The sequence below is a fragment of the Mobula birostris genome, chromosome 4, assembly GCF_030028105.1.
Source record: "Mobula birostris isolate sMobBir1 chromosome 4, sMobBir1.hap1, whole genome shotgun sequence".
Classification (NCBI taxonomy): domain Eukaryota; kingdom Metazoa; phylum Chordata; class Chondrichthyes; order Myliobatiformes; family Myliobatidae; genus Mobula; species Mobula birostris.
This window is the reverse complement of record NC_092373.1, coordinates 81120812-81137839: the sequence shown is the minus strand read 5'-3', so window position 1 is coordinate 81137839 and position 17028 is coordinate 81120812.

Sequence of the window (17028 nt, the reverse complement as noted above, 5' to 3'; positions counted from 1 at the left end):
ATTTTGTTTTTTTAAACTCCCACCACAGAAGGTTCAAGGTTCCCATTGCTGGTTTGATTTGACTATTTTGAAATGTTGCAAGCCAATTTGCTTCTCTGGCTGTTAGACTAAGATCGGGTATATTTCTTGTTAGTTTTTCTCTAAAATACTCTCAGCTATACAGATTGGAGACTGTTCATTGATTGGATTTGATAGCTTCATGAATAAAATTCCCCTGATTGGTTTGGAAAAGAAAAGAAAATAACATTAGAAAAAGATTAAAGAAGTGCTGGTTTTTGAACTGAGTGGTCTTGTGTTTATAATAGTGTATATAAAATTTCCAAAATGTAATCAGGTATTAAGAAGGCTCATTTGCTTCTTTTTCCATATGTTCTTGGGTAGTTTCTGGTTTTAGATGATCAGAAGATTTGTAATATATGGTAATTAACTGTAAACATCCGAAGTTGGAATTTACGACATGGTTCACTGTCTGGTAATGGTGGGATTACAATTTTCCCCAGAGACATGAGGTATTAAGGACTTTAAAATGTGACTAAAAATGCTATTTTTTAAAAACTGAAGGTTGACATTTACAGAAGGTACCATCTGGGGAGAGCAGTTAGAGCTTGTTCTGATGTGGCTGTCTGTTAGCTTATGAAGGTGTTATTGAAAACATAAGTATTAGGACCATAAATTCAGCTCATCCAATTCTTCTACCATAGCTAATCTACCTCAACACCATTTCTCTGTCCTACTCCCATATATAGAAATATACTCATTTCTATTTTGACCGCAGTCAATGACTTAGCAAACACAAACCCCAGAAAGATAATTCCTAAGGTTCACTACCTGCTGAGTGAATAATTTCTCCTTGCCTCATTTCTAAGGATCTCATGTTGTGAGCCTTATTTCCAACTTGGGAAAGTATTTTCCTTGCACCCCTAGTATTGAAGCCTCTAGTATTTGATGTGTCTCAAATAACAACATCTCTCATTCTTTTAAATTCTAGTGAATAGATGCCAGGTTTATTCACTTTCTTCATGTGACAGACCCAGAAAAGAATTTGGTTCTTTTTTTGCTACAATGCCTCTCTAGCAGATTTTCTTCCACAAGCCTGCTTTTCTGTTTTATTTTCTATTGATTGCCACTTACATTCCCTTTATTTATTCATTGGAGGCTCCAAGCATTTTATTGAAGATGATTGTCTAATGATGCGCTACTTAGAAATAAACAAGTTGTTTCAAAGGACTTTGTATGTTACTTATACCTTTATCAACTTTCATTGATAATTTGCTGTTGGATGCTTGAAGAGGACACTTGAGGGTGTGTTTTGGAGACAATTTCTGAAAATGTTACCAATAATTTAAAGGCTTTTATTCTGGAACTTCTGACTTAATCAACTAAGAGTAAGCACAGGTCTTTCTCCACCACAGGAATAAATTTCTTTGGAATTTTGAGTTACGGTAAATTTGTTAGGGATTAATCTCGATCTGGAAGGAAAATGGGAATCGGACTTGAACGAAAAGAAAGCAGCACCAACTGCTGAAGCAGAAATGGAGGCGAAAGACAGCCCTCTCGTTGTGGACTTACCTTCCCAGAGCCTTCAGTGCTACCTGTGCAAGTTCATTGCAGCCTTCCAAGTCCAATATATGGCTACAGCAATTTCAGATTATTAACACTCCTAGCATTTATACTTACTGTAAGATCCCCCAGCATTCTACTTTGATAATTTTCCCATTTACCACACCTCCTGATTGTCCTTTATTTAGGTGTCATTTTGCATCCCTTTCTCCCTAGCACTATGATGCCTTCCACTATTTAATCTTTCTTGTCTTCCACCTTATCAGAAATCTTCCTTTGATTTTCTTGGCAGGCCCCCTTCCCTTTCTCTTTATCTTAATGTCTGTTTATCTTTTGATTTTTCCCAGCTCTGTGCAAGATCATTGGCCACAAATGGCAATTCTGTACCGCTATCTCTGTGGATACTGTCGGATCTGCTGAGTGTCATCAAGACATAGAATAATGGGAACAGACTACTTTACCTACCAAATCCATGTTGACCAGCGGACACCTTATATTCCGTCTGGGTAGCCTCCAACCTGATGGCATGAACAGTAACTTCTCAAACTTCCGCTAATGCCCCACCTCCCCCTCGTACCCCATCCGTTATTTATTTATATACGCACATTCTTTTTCTCTCTCTCCTTTTTCTCCCTCTGTCCCTCTCACTATACCCCTTGCCCATCCTCTGGGTTCCCCCCCCCGCCCCTTTTACTTTCTCCCTAGGCCCCCTGTCCCATGATCCTCTCATATCCCTTTTGCCAATCAACTGTCCAGCTCTTGGCTCCATCCCTCCCCCTCCTGTCTTCTCCTATCATTTCGAATCTCCCCCTCCCCCTCCAACTTTCAAATCTCTTACTAGCTCTTCCTTCAGTTAGTCCTGACGAAGGATCTGGGCCCAAAACGTCGACTGTACCTCTTCCTAGAGTTGCCGCCTGGCCTGCTGTGTTCACCAGCAACTTTTATGCGTGTTGTTTATTTCCTCGTGTACCCGTCTGTATTAGTCCCTTCTTTCAGCTCTTGGACTTCTCTGCCTTCTAGACTCCTCTTAAACGCTGTCAGCAGCTCTGCTTCCACAACTCTCTTAAGAAGTGTGTTCCAGCTACTCACCAATCCCTGGATGAAAAATTCTTCCCTTAGATTCCACCCCCCATCAGAATTCCGACTATTTTAGAGTCACAGAGTGATGGAGCAATATAGCACAGAACTAACATTTTCTGCCCTTATTTCAGATCTTTGGCATGTTTCTTCTGTGTTCCAAGAATTCCTTGGAAGTGAGTAGTAGGCAGCCGTCGATCCCAGGGGATCATGTGTTTGCGCCTCTGGTGGACTGTGTCTTCTCCAGGATACAAGCCTGGGTGGGAAGATTTGAAGAACCGGCTGTTGCCCCATGCAGCAGGTTCCCCCCCCCCACGTCACTGGGAAGGGTAAACGCTGATACAGCTTGGCACCAGTATCGTTGCAGAGGTTGCCAGAGTGGAGTTGTAAACAACATCAAACTGCCTTAGGGACCCCGGCTCCATATTTCTTCCTCAGAGTTGACTCCCGAAGCCTTTCCCATGGATGGGTATGGCCGCAAGGCAGCAGAGGTTTAAAATCAGAGTTTCCCTTCTCCCAGGCAGGCTGCCATCCAAGACTCATGAGCCCCACCTGCCTGAAGCAACTGGTTTTGAGGTGCCAGTGGTCGGCCTTTGCCCCGTCTCTTGTCAGTAGAAACAGTTCCGCCGGGCTTAGTAGCTAAGCCACATGTGAAGGGCAAGAGTTAGACTTGATTGTCAGAGGCTGTTAGAGTTGCACACCATTTGGAGCACTTTATAGGTAGTGGGAGCTTATTCCCACTATCACCCCAGCTATAACAACCTTGGAAATGAGAAGCACATATACTGTCTTTGAAAAAAATACATCTAATCAGAATTTGCATGCTGAACTTCCGGAGCTGTATTTTAGCAGCTCCAGGCAAATACAGCAATTAGAATCAAATTATGCACTGAAACCAAAATTTCAAATAGTCTACTCCCACCCACCCCCAGATTCTACCACAAGCCTACACAAAAGGGGCAATATACAGTGGCTAATTAACCTATCATCCCACACGTCTTTGGGATGTGGGACGAAACTGGAGCATTCTCACCTGATCAAGGGAGAATGCCCAGACCCCACACAGATAGCACCACAGGTCAGAACTGAATCCACATCCCTGCCACTACAAAGCAGTGGAAGGTTGAAGGTACTGCAGTCACTTCACAGAGCACAGGAGAGCCTACTGAGACCCACAGGTCCTCCTTCCACTGCCCACACAATCATCATGTAGCACTCACATCTACCATTATGATTGGTTAGGGCCAGAAATAACTCCTGCCTGAGCAAGGAACAGGGCCCAATACAATCCACCTACCAGTGGAACACACCTACAGCGGACCCAATCTCACTGGTTTGCCACTAGGGTTTGGAGCAGGAAAAACATACATCAGGCTGCTGTTTATCGATCACAGTGTGGCAAACTTTCGTCATCGGAGGACAAAGGCAACACGGAAGGCTGAATATAGAGCCAGAAGAAAGGTTAAAATGGAGGGGGGCAGAAAGGAGGAGGAGAGCAACCAGATAGGCCCAGCTGAAGGAAGAAACCAACCTATTATTGCTGAGCTCCTGGAAATGGGGTTGAGGGAGCAGGGCAGTCAGAGATGAGAAGAGAAACACTGGTTGAATCCCCCAACCCTCTAGTGACACCACGAGGGAACCCACCACCTCATTTCTTGGGGATATCACTCCAAGTACCATATCACAGATGCAGTTCTCCAAAACTGTGAGTATGAAACCCAGGAGGACAGAGAACATGTTTGTGCTGAACTCAAAAATAGCCCTGGAGATTAAACTGATATCACTGAAGATGAACAGTGTGAAGCACACTGTGCGATGTGTTACCGACTTGCAGTTCTTCACCGAGGTAAACATAGCTGTGACTTTCTTACAAGAATGTAGACTGCTGTACCTCTGCCTTTTCTGGAGGTGGGCATGACAGTGGTGAACGTGCCTGTCCGTGTGGTCGGGGGCTGGGGGGCATGGTTGTTGCACCATCAGCCTGGGGATTCTGCTGTGGGGAAGCAACTGATCAACCACAAGGATCAAAGAGGTGGCTGGTGAGCAGTTGCTCGTGACAGACATAACACTCTGCACTGGTTGATTAACGGGTTTGTGTCGCCCGTGCAGAGCGAGTGGCTGGTCATTCTTCAGTGTCCTGGCTGGGCATTCTGGCCAGTGGCTCCCACCGCATCATTGATCCAGCTGGACAATCTGTCAGTGGCAATAGAAGACCAGACATCAGCTCCTCTCTCGTAATGGAAATGGTTAAAGACACAAAGTTGCACAGAGCCTTCAGCACCCCTGCAGGCGGAGCACAGCCACAACCCATCTAAGCAAGATTAGATGGCTTAGCCTGGTCCCAAACTAACTTCTTCATGCCAGAGCCAGTTATGGTCAGATCCACTGTGCCAGTTACTACCTTCTTCGAGCCTCCTGTCACCAGGCAGGCAGGGGGATGTGGAAGTTGAACATCAAGCTGCTGTACAGGAACGTTGAGGAACTAAAGCATTTCACAGGTTAGAGGACCATGAAACCCCTCTGACTCCCCAGTGCACTGTAAGAAGTGACAAAGGAGAACATCAAGCGGCTTTTCATCCTCAGAAGCGTTTAGAAAGCTAGACAGAGTTGGGGGAATTGCACAAACTCCAGACAGACTTGTGGCAACTTCTTTTCTGCAGCCAATGGGTTGGACGTGAGAGAGGGTCTCTGGGAGGTGAGGAGCCAAAAAACTGTGTTTTTGCCTCAGAATCCTCTAAGATTACCTTCTGATCCAGAGTCTGCTTCATGGAGCAGCGTGACACGTGCTCACACGTCTTATTCCAAACTGCTCACAGATCTTAAACAGGAGAAAATCTGCAGATGCTGGAAATCCAAAGCAACATACACAAATGCTGGAGGAACTCAACAGGCTATGTAGCATCTATGGAAAATAATAAACAATTGATGTTTTGGGCTGATGTCCTGATGAAGGGTCTCAACCTGAAACTTCGACTGTTTATTTTTTCCCCCACAGATGCTGATTGGCCTGCTGAGTTCCTCCAGCATTTTGTGTGAATTCACGGATCTACAGCCTTAAGGAAGATGTCTCAGTGGCATCCTTACAGACAGACATATCAAGGATCTACAGACCTTCCTATGATGGTCTGTACATCAAAAAGGCTACAGATGGCATAGCCTCCCAGAATTTCCTGTCCTCTATATGGAAGGTGTTAAACGGTGGGAGAGCCTGGACCAGCCACTGACCCTGGATGAACTGATTGGCCTCATCCTTTCCTTTAATGTGAACAAAACTCCTGGAAATAGCAGCTTACCAGCTGAGTTGTACTTGGTTCTGTGAGACTGGTTGGGCCTAGACCTGCTGGAAATGTACAGTGCTGTGCTCTTGACTGGCACATGTCAGAATCCATGCTGAATCTCATCCATGAGCGGAAGAGAAAGATAGATAACATACAGAATTGGAGATGCATCTCACAGTTAAATGTAGAGTATAAGATCCTGTCCCAAGGCTATCATCAACAGGGTCAAGTCTACACTGGGACAGGTGATCCGTCTAGATTAAACCTGTACTGCACCTTGCAGAAAGACCTTTGGCAGCCTTGCACTCCAGGATACCATCCCCGCTGTGAAGGATAGCAGGGCAGATTCCTGAGCATTCAGCTTGGACGAAGAGAAGGCCCTTGACAGGATATCACACATGTACATGATGAATGTGCTCTCCAAAATGGGCTTTGGGGAAGGAATAAAGAGCAATTGGGTCCAGTTCTACACAGATATTCGTAGTGCATTCCAAATCAATGGAAACGGATAGCTTACCCATCAAGTTGGAGTCAGGCAGGGTTGACAACTCTACTGTCTGTTTTGCGTGCAGCATAAAAACTTCTGCTGATTCCATCAGGAAGGACGTGAGCATAAGGGAAGTGCCTCCACTTGTGCCAACTAGGAGAAAGCATGCCTGTACATGGACAATGTTGCAGAACTGGATGCACATCAACCCTGGCAGTGTTTACAGGCCTAACTTTCTGCAAAGCAAAACCTAACATCAAAACGGGTGAATCCTCGCAAAGCAACAGGCTCTGATGGTGTGCCTGGTAGGGCACTAAAAATCTGTGCCAACCAATGTAGGTGGAGCAAAGGAGACAATGGCACCTAACGGCAACTCCTTTGTTTGCATCTTCGGAAGCAGCTCCATTTCTATCTTTAATATCTCTATTTTTCCTTCAGGGTTCTTTTGAAGACCATGACCCAGAGTTAAACTCTGACTTCGGTTCTTTGCGGGAATGGGACCTGCTCTCAGGCACTCATGACTGGCCGTAATTCGATATACCAAGGACGTAGCCTGGGAGACTGGTGCACCTTTGAAGTTCCAGATTTCGTGGCACTGGAGGCAGGCACACTCGAGGTCGGTGCCTCTGCAGGGAATCGGTGCGTTGTGGGAGATGGAAAACCGAAAGCAGCAAGCTGGCTGTTGGTTGTGTGCCCAGAGACCCAAATTCTTTGGGCACAGAGCTCAGAAAAAGTGACACAATAGGCCTTTAACATCATAAATCAGCGAGTTGTTTATTATGCCTCCCCTCTCGCTGTGAGACGGAGACATCTCTTCTTCCCTTATTAGGGAGAGAGACAGCCTGTTGTATGCTGAATTACTGGGTGAACGAGTAGTCTCTGGGGTACTGCAAGCCTGTGTCTTTATTGATGCTTTGCTGCACACTTGAGTGCTCAGTGGGAGGTGTCGATGCTTTTTTGCTGGTGGGAGGGATCGTTGTTTTGTTGCTGCTTACGCATGGGAGGGGGAGCTGGGGGGTGAGGGATTTGGGGTTCTAATATTTAACTGTCATTCATTCTTTGGGACACTCCTGTTTTCGTGGATGTTTGCAAAGAAAAAGAATTTCAGGATGTATATTGTATACATTTCTCTGACAGTAAATGTACCTTTGAAAGCAATTGGTGGGAGTGTTCAAGGACATCTTCAACTTCCCACTGCTGCAGTCAGAGGTTCCCATCTGCTTCAAAGGGGTTACTATCATACCATTGCCCAAGAAGAGCGGGGTGAGTTGCCTCAAGAACTATTGTCCAGTTGCACTCACACCCACTGTGATGAAATGCTTTGAGAGGTTTGTCATGGCCAGAATCATTTCGTGCCAAAGCAAGGACCTGGTCCCGCTGCAATTTGCCTATTGCCACAACAGGTCCACAGCAGATGCAATCTCTCTGGCTCTCCACTCAACTTTTGATCATTTGGATAATAGGAACACCTACACCAGGCTGCTGTTTATTGATTACAGCTCAGTGTTCAACGCTGAGCTTCTAATTAACAAGCTCCAAAACCTGGGCCTCAGCACCCCACTCTGTGACTGGAATCTTGACCTCCTCACTGGGAGGCTACAGTCAGTGCAGATCAGAAATAGCATGTCCCCCTCACTAACAATCAACACTGGCCCAACTCAAGGATGCATGCTTTTTCCTCTGATCTACTTTCTCTGCACCCATGACTGCATAGCTAGTCTCAGCTCAACCATTTTTAAATTTGCTGATGACTTAACTAGTCTTGACAGAATTTCAGACGGTGACGAGAAGGTGTACAGCAGTGAAATACATCAGCTGGTTGGGTGGTGCTTCAACGACACTTGGACTCAACGTCAGTAAGACCAGGGAATTGATTGTGGACTTCAGGAATGGGAAGTCAAGGGAACTCACAGCAGTTCTCATCGAGGGTATCAACAGTGGAAAGGGTGAGCTGTTTCAAGTTCCTGGGTGTTAACATCTCTGAAGTTCTATCCTGGATCCAACAATTACAAAGAAGGTACGGCAGTAGCTATATCTCATTAGGAGTTTGAGTCAACTTGGTACATCTCCAAAGACTCTTGCAAATTTCTACAGATGTACCATGGAGAGCATTCTAACTGGTTGCCACCGCACAGGATTGGATAAGACTGCAGAAACCTGTAAACTTAGCCAGCTCCATCATGGGAACTGATTTCCCCAGCATCAAAGACACCTTCAAAAGGCGACGCCTCAAAAAGGCGACATCCTACATTAAAGACCGCCCCCCCCCCCCCCCCCGGGACGTACAGGAGCCTGAAGGAACACATTCAACACTTCAGGAGCTGCGCTGTTCCCCCACCACCAGATGTATAAATGAACAATTAACTCATGTACACTACCTCACTATTTAATTTTGCTGTCTTTTTGCACTTTAAATTTTTAATAAATACTTATTTATAACGAGTCTGTGGTGGCCAGTGCGATCATGTTTGCTGTTGTGTGCTGGGGCAGTAGGCTGAGGGTGGCAGACACCAACAGAATCAACAAACTCATTCGTAAGGCCAGTGATGTTGTGGGGATGGAACTGGACTCTCTGACGGTGGTTTCTGAAAAGAGGATGCTCTCCAAGTTGCATGCCATCTTGGACAATGTCTCCCATCCACTACATAATGTACTGGGTGGGCACAGGAGTACATTCAGCCAGAGACTCATTCCACCGAGATGCAACACTGAGCGTCATAGGAAGTCATTCCTGCCTGTGGCCATCAAACTTTACAACCCCTCCCTTGGAGGGTCAGACACCCTGAGCCAATAGGCTGGTCCTGGACTTATTTCCTGGCATAATTCACTTATTACTATTTAACTATTTATGGTTTTATTACTACTTAATTATTTATGGTGCAGCTGTAATGAAAACCAGTTTCCCCCGGAATCAATAAAGTATGACTATGACTTATTGTAAGTTGCAGATTTTTTATTATTATGTATTCCTTTGTACCGCTGCCAGAAAACAACAGATTCCATGACATATGTTAATGATATTAAACCCGATTCATATTCTGATTCATGATTCATGATTGTTTGATGACATTTCAGGGCTGGACAGGAAGGGAGAAGAAGCCAGAATAGGAAGGTGGAGGGAGGGGAAGCAGTACAAACTGACAGGTGATAGGTGAGGCCAGGTGAGTGGGAAGGTGGGTGGGAGGAGGAGGAATGGAGTGAGAAGCTGGAAGGTAATAGGTGGACAAGGTAAAGAGCTGAAGAGGAAGGAATCTGATAGAGAGGGCAGTGGACCATGGGAGACAGGGAATGAGGAGGGACACCAGAATGGGGAATGGAAAAACAGAGCAAGGGGAGGGGGGAAGAAATTACCAGAAGTTGGAGAAATCAATGTTCATGCCTTCAGGTTGGAGGCTACCCAGAGATGTGGCTCTTCCAACCTGAGTGTGGCCTCATCGTGGCATTAGTGGAGGCCATGGACTGTCAGAATGGGAATGGGAAATAGAATTAAAATGGGTGGCCACTGGGAGATCCTGCCTGTTGTGGCAGACAGAATAAAGGTGCTTAATGAAGTGGTCCACTAGTCTACGTTGGGTTTCACTGAAGTACCAGAGCTGACCAGAAGCACCAGATTAAGTAGGTGACCCCGGCAGATTTGCAGGTGAGGTGGTGCCTCACCTGTAATGACTGTCTGGGGCCCTGAATGGTGGTGAGGGAGGAGGTGAAGGGGCAGCTGTAGCTCTTGTCCTACGTGCAGGGATAAGTGCCAGGAGGGAGATCAGTGGGGAAGGGGATGGATCAATGGACAAGAGAGTCATGTAGAGAGTGATCCTTAAGGAAAGGGAGGGGTGAGGAGGGAAAGATGTGTTTAGTGGCAAGGTCCTGATGAAGATGGTGGTAGTTGTGGAGAATGACATGCTGGATGTGGAGGCTTGAAAGGTGATAGGTAAGGAGAGGGTAACTATGTTCCTGAAATGGCGATGGGGAAATGGGGTGAGGAAGGATGTCTGGGAAATGGAGGAGAAGTGGATGAGGGCAGCGTCGACGTTAGAGAAAGGGAAACCCCATTCTTTAAAGAAGGACGATATCTCAGACCTCAAACGAAATGGGAAATATGTTGGTTAACTTTTACTGAGTACAAGAAGTAGAGTATTGGAATGTTTGAGTCTGGACGTGATAAAAGCAGAGTTGCACAATAATCAGCAGGTAAATGTAGTAGGTGCTGAAGGTGAGATTATCAAAAGCAACACACAGGCATTAGCCTTTCTTTCAACAAGAACCCTTGTATTAATGAACCAGGTTAAGTTGCTAAGTTACATTGCCCACAACTAATTCAAAAAGTTTAGTTTTGAATTAATCATTTCCGATATGTTATCTCAGTATTTAAATGTTGTTCCTCTGATAAACGATGATGCTGATGTAGAGTGTGCTGAAGTATTTCCCTATCCCAAAGTAAAGAATAAAACTAGGAATCTTTTATAAAGTCTGCAATTGTACTAGAATACAGAAAAAAAATCATAAATCTGCAAAAAACTAAGAGAAATATGGACAGTGGGGGGGTGGGGGGGAATAAATATTTGGTACAATATCCAAACTACAAGGATTTACTGCAACAATCAGAATATCTTGTTTAATGATGCCCCTGCTGTGAGGTTACCAGAAACTCTACTGGAGACCAAGTATCCATCCAATCATGGGACTTTGAAACAGGCCACTAGGTTAACTCTCACCATCACGTTCATCAATTTGGTGTTGTGGGTTCTATCATTTTGAACAGAGCAGATGAGTGGTAAACTGTTTAAAATCAAAATAATGAAATTACTCTAAGCCCCAGATATAAACAGAAGATACTGAGAATTCTCAACACACCAGGCAACATCTGTGAATTGAGAGTTAATGGTCCTGATTTTGCTTTCAACAGTAAAGAAAAAGGCCTCACTATTCACATCACTGACTGCAGTTACGAGTTTCCACTGGTTTCTCATGCTTGGGTCTTCTTTCCAGCAAGACGATCTCTATAGGCTATTGGTAGCATCTGTAAATAGGCCAGTATACTGAGAGTGTCTATAACCAAATTGCTGAGTCCTCACAAAGCATTGACTTTGAGAAGTTTAAAGTCAGAGATGTAAACTAAAGTAAAATAATGTACAAAAAAAGGGTGCAGAGGAGATTTACAAGGATGTTTCCTGGATTAAGGAGCATGCCTTATGAAAACAGGTTGAGTGAACTCGGCCTTTTCTCCTTGGAGCGACGGAGGATGAGATGTGACCTGATAGAGGTGTATAAGATGATGAGAGGCATTGATCGTGTGGATAGTCAGAGGCTTTTTCCCAGGGCTGAAATGGTTGTCACAGGAGGACGCAGGTTTAAGGTCCTGGGGAGTAGGTACAGAGGAGATGTCAAGGGTAAGTCTTCTTACGCAGTGAGTGGTGAGTGCGTGGAATAGGCTGCTGGCAACGGTGGTGGAGGCCGATACGATAGGGTCTTTTAAGAGATTTTGGATAGGAGCTTAGAAAAATAGAGGGCTATGGGTAAGACTAGTAATTTCTGAGGTAAGGACATGATCGGTACAACTTTGTGGACCGAAGGGCCTGTATTGTGCTGTAGGTTTCCTATGTTTCCGTTTCTAAACAAAAATTGGGAAACAGCCATGGGATTAAAAGGAAAAATAAAAATTAAAAAGGACAAACAGAAAAGGTAAAAATGTTATTAAACATTATTTTTAAAAAATCCAACACTAATGGCCTTCTGACAGAATGTAACTCAGCAAAGTTAAAATTAATGTTTCAGGAAAGGAGAAATAGTAAACCATCAAGTGGACTGCTAGTAAAACCTCATTGATACACAAATATATCATGAAATATATTTCAGTGGACTGCAATATACTCTGGGTAGGATAACCTCAGCAGAAACTTACAAATATCTGCATACGTGGGGAAACAATTGTCAAACTTCAGTTTAATCCAGTTGATATAAAAATAGAGGGCTAAGTGAGAAAGAAGGGTTAAATTGATCTTAGACTAGCTTAAAAGGTTGGCACAACATCGTGGGCCAAAGTACCTCTGCTGTATTGCACTGTTCCACATTCCATATTGCAGATTAACACCACTGTTGTTGGTGAAATCTCAGATCGACAAGAAACCGTACAGGAGTGAGATAGATTGGTTGGCTGAGTGGTATATCACAGCACACTTTCACTCAATATCAGCAAGACTATGGAACTGACTGTGGCCAGCAGGAAGGGGAAGTCGAGAGAACACACACGAGTCCTCACTGAGAGGTCAGAGGTGGGAAAAGGTGAGCAGCTTCAAGTTCCTTGGTGTCAGCATCTCCGAGGATCTGTCCTGGGCCAAACACACTGACGTAATAATGAAGGAGCTGTGCCAGCAGCTCTGCTTTGTTAGGAGTTAGGGGAGATTTGGTATGAGACAAAAGGCTCAGGCAAAGATCCATGGATATATGATGGAGAACATCCTGACTGGTTGCACTACAATTTTGGATGGAAGCTTCACAGGATTGCGAGAAGCAGTATAAGGTTGTAGATCCAGCCAGCTCTATTTCAGACACAATCCACCTCACCATCATAGACATCTTCAAGAAGCGATGCCTCAGGACAACAGTATCCATCATTAAGGACCCTTACTATTTGGGACATGCCCTCTTCTCATTACTACCATCAGGAGGTGAAGGAAGTACAGGAGCCTGAAGACCCAACCTCAGCTATCCAGAATCACTCTCAATCTCTCTGTCATCAGATTTCAGAATGTTCCATGAACACTACCTCAAATTTTTCAAAATTTTTTTGCACTATTTAATTGGTAATTTATAATAATTTTCTGTCTTTGCCCTGATACTACTGCCACAAAGTAACAAATTTCATATCATGTAAGGCAGCCGTAACAAACGTGAATGCAATTCAGATTCCCGGCCTTTTATCAGAGCTGTAAAAAGCTGCAGGTGTGATGGGGTTTAAGTATGCAGACAAGGAACAAACTAAAGGGAACATTTATAGGGAAGAGATATTAAGCAGTGAAGATGGATGGTAATGGAACAAGAAATAAAATACGTGCCTTGAGGAGATCTTAATGGGAACAGCAGAATCATTACCATAACTGCTGTCAGGGAAAAAAATGGCAGCAGAGGTTGTGAACTGAAAATGCTGAATGCAATCTTGAGCTCAGAAAGTAGCAACATGCTTTAATCAAAAGAATTACCAAACCTTGACCTTCATCTGAACACAGCAGGAAGATGAGAACAGAGAGATCCAGGGTGGGAGTGAGACAGAAAATTAAAATGGCAATTGGCTTGGAAGCTTAGCATCACTCTTGTGGGCTGATTAACAAAGTTAGCACTCAACCTGTTTTGGTCTCCCCACAGCAGCTCCAGTCTTTCCAGCATCACATTTGAATACTTAAACAGAATATTGGAAATAGAAAGAATGCTGCAAATAACCAAGAGTAATTTAATGCTATTTTCAACACATGATGTGTGATTTCAATTAAAAATTGAATTGCACAATATACACTTCCTGGCTTTGTTAACAAATCTCAGCTTACAGTGCCATAAATCTACCATCACACATCTGCTGAAAACAGCAGAGTTAGTGAATTCAGCAGTACAGATTCTCTGCTCTGCCTCATTTCCTGCTTTGTGAAGCTATATTAATGTTCTTGGTAGTCACCTGACTACAGGAATGTTCAGTCATTTGGGAAACACAAAATGACCACAGTTGAAGATCATTGCAATCGGCAGCTTGCTGTAGAGAAGGGGGTAAAATCTTACAATTCTTGAAATCTATTATTCAAAATCTTGAATCTGTTGGGACACTTAACTCATTAGATTTTGATTCACTGCTTTCAAGTTAAACAGGGGACACTTGAGATTTCCATCCGAAATGATGAAAGCGGAGAACATCCCTTCTAAATAATTCCATTTAAAGCATTTTTTGTTTCATTTGCTTACTTAAGAGGAGATATTACTTTAATAATATTCTTGCTCATAATTTATTGACTACGCAGATTCAAGCCAGACACCTGGACCCTGTCTTGTTTTCATTAAAATATATAATTCTTATTCATACTTTCCTGCATAATAAGGAACATTTAATTGTCTTTTAAGATAGCAATTTTGCATTTTTTCCTGTATTTTCCTCAGTGTCTTATCAGTCATATGTAGTTTGGATAAGTGTGCATTCAATATTAATTGAAAGCTGAATGTATGAACAAAGGGAATTTAATGGTAATTGAATCAAATAAATGCATGAGTCAAATATGTATGATAGATATACTTGCATACCAGTGGAAATGGAGGTTATTTTCCATGACGGATATATATCCATAGACCTTATTCCCTCTATCTTCCTTATGCCATTCTGGAAGCTTATATATACAACAATAAGATTGCTGATTAATCAGATCAATTGTTCTCCATCAATTAGTTTCCAATGACCTCAAATCAGATAAGGGAAACACCTATATTAGAGGTTTGGCCCAATTCACTGCATTCTTTTCAACCAGTGAACACTTACCAAAGATACAGTGGCATGCAAAAGTTTGGGCACCCCGGTCAAAATTTCTGTTACTGTGAATAGCTAAGCGAGTAAAAGATGAACTGATTTCCAAAAGGCATAAAGTTAAAGATGACACATTTCTTTAATATTTTAAGCAAGAAAATTTTTTTATTTCCATCATTTTAACTTCATCAGTCCACAGGACTTGATTCCAAAATGCATCAGGCTTGTTTAGATGTTCCTTTGAACTTTTTGAATAGAACCTTTTGGCCGAAATGAGCAAAGGTATGTTTGGAGAAAAAAGAGTGCAGAATTTCATGAAAAGAATCCCTCTCCAACTGTTAAGCACAGGGGTGGATCGATCATGCTTTGGGCTTGTGTTGCAGCCAGTGGCATAGGGAACATTTACTGGTAGCGGGAAGAATGAGTTCAGTTAAATACCAGCAAATTCTGGAAGCAAACATCAGACCATCTGTAAAAGTAAAAGCCAAAGATGAAAAGAGGATGGCTTCTACAACAGGATAATGATCCGAAACACACCTCAAAATCCACAATGGACTACCTCAAGAGGCGCATCTGAAGGTTTTGCCATGGTCCTCACAGTCCCCTGACCTAAACATCATCAAAAATCTGTGGATAGACCTCAAAAGAGCAGTGCATACAAGACAGCCCAAGAATCTCACAAAACTAGAAGCCTTTTGCAAAGAAAAACGGGCGAAAATCCCCCAAACAAGAATTGAAAGACTCTTAGCTGGCTACAAAAAGCATTTACAAGCTGTGATACTTGCCAAAGGGGGTGTTACTAAGTACTGCCACGCAGGGTGCCCAAACTTTTGCTTCGGGCCCTTTTCCTTTTTTATTTTGAAACGTAAAAGATGAAAATAAAAAAGTTTTCTTGCTCAAAATATTAAAGAAATGTGTCATCTTTAACTTTATGCCTTTTGGAAATCAGTTCATCTTTTACTCGCTTAGCTATTCACAGTAACAGAAATTTTGACCAGGGGTGCCCAAACTTTTGTATGCCACTGTAGGTAAAATCACACTTGACTACACAGAAGGGGGCTTCTCCCTCTTCTGTGTATGCACCTTACTGGAAGGGGTACTTCTGGGAAGATGTTGGCACACACAGCTGCAATGGCTTCTCTGGGTCAAAACAAAGGTGTAATTGTTCATTTTTTACACCTTTTTCTTCAAGTACTGCAGGCCTACCCCACTAGTGAGTTGCACGATAGCAGCAGAACTGGACTTGTTGCATTCTGTGTTGCAGCTTGCTACAGCTACCCAAGGACGAAGGTAGAAGACAGGTTGGATTGCGTTTGTCTGTGGCTGACCCAGAGCGAGATGAGAAACTGTTGTGTACTTGTTCTTGCAAAAACATGGCTCCAGGAAAACATGCCATGCACCATCAGGCCATGATGTCAAGGACCTAGGCTATAGTATTTTTTCTTGTGAAGGTATGTTTTTTCTGCTATCTAAATTATATGTGCTATATGTGCTGTGGGTGACTGTTGGTACTGTGTTTTGCACCTTAGCCCAGATGAACACAGTTTAGTTAGGCTGTATTCATGTGTATGGTGGAATGACAACTAAATCTGAACTTAACAGAATGTTCAAAATCAACAGGCAGAGTATCTTGCCAAGTATCATTTGCTGGTGAAACAATCTGATAAGAAAATATTCAGATACTTACATATAAAACAGATGGCCAACATGTATCATGAAGTAAACGTTTATGATGTGTTCGAAGCCAGAAAGAACAATAGCTCTTTAGTAAAGAGATTCATAATTCATTTGGTACATTGACTAATCCATTCCCTAATCATGAGGAAGACTTGAAAACTGATTCATACCTTTAATACTTCCAAATCAGAGGCCAACAGTAACAAACCACCATTCTTTGTCTTTCCTGGATATTTCCCACTTGTCCTATAGTTTCTTAGTTGAGAATATCTTCCTCATATTCCTTTTAATGAAAGTAAATAAACCATTTAACTTCCAGATCTAAAACACGGTACGAGTTAACAAAAGATTTCTTTGAAAGGTATTCGGTGTCATGTTCCTTTAACCTTTTTATTTACTGACCCAGACATCTGTGTGGTCTCATTGTTCCACTATAAATCAGGTTAAAGCTGGAATGT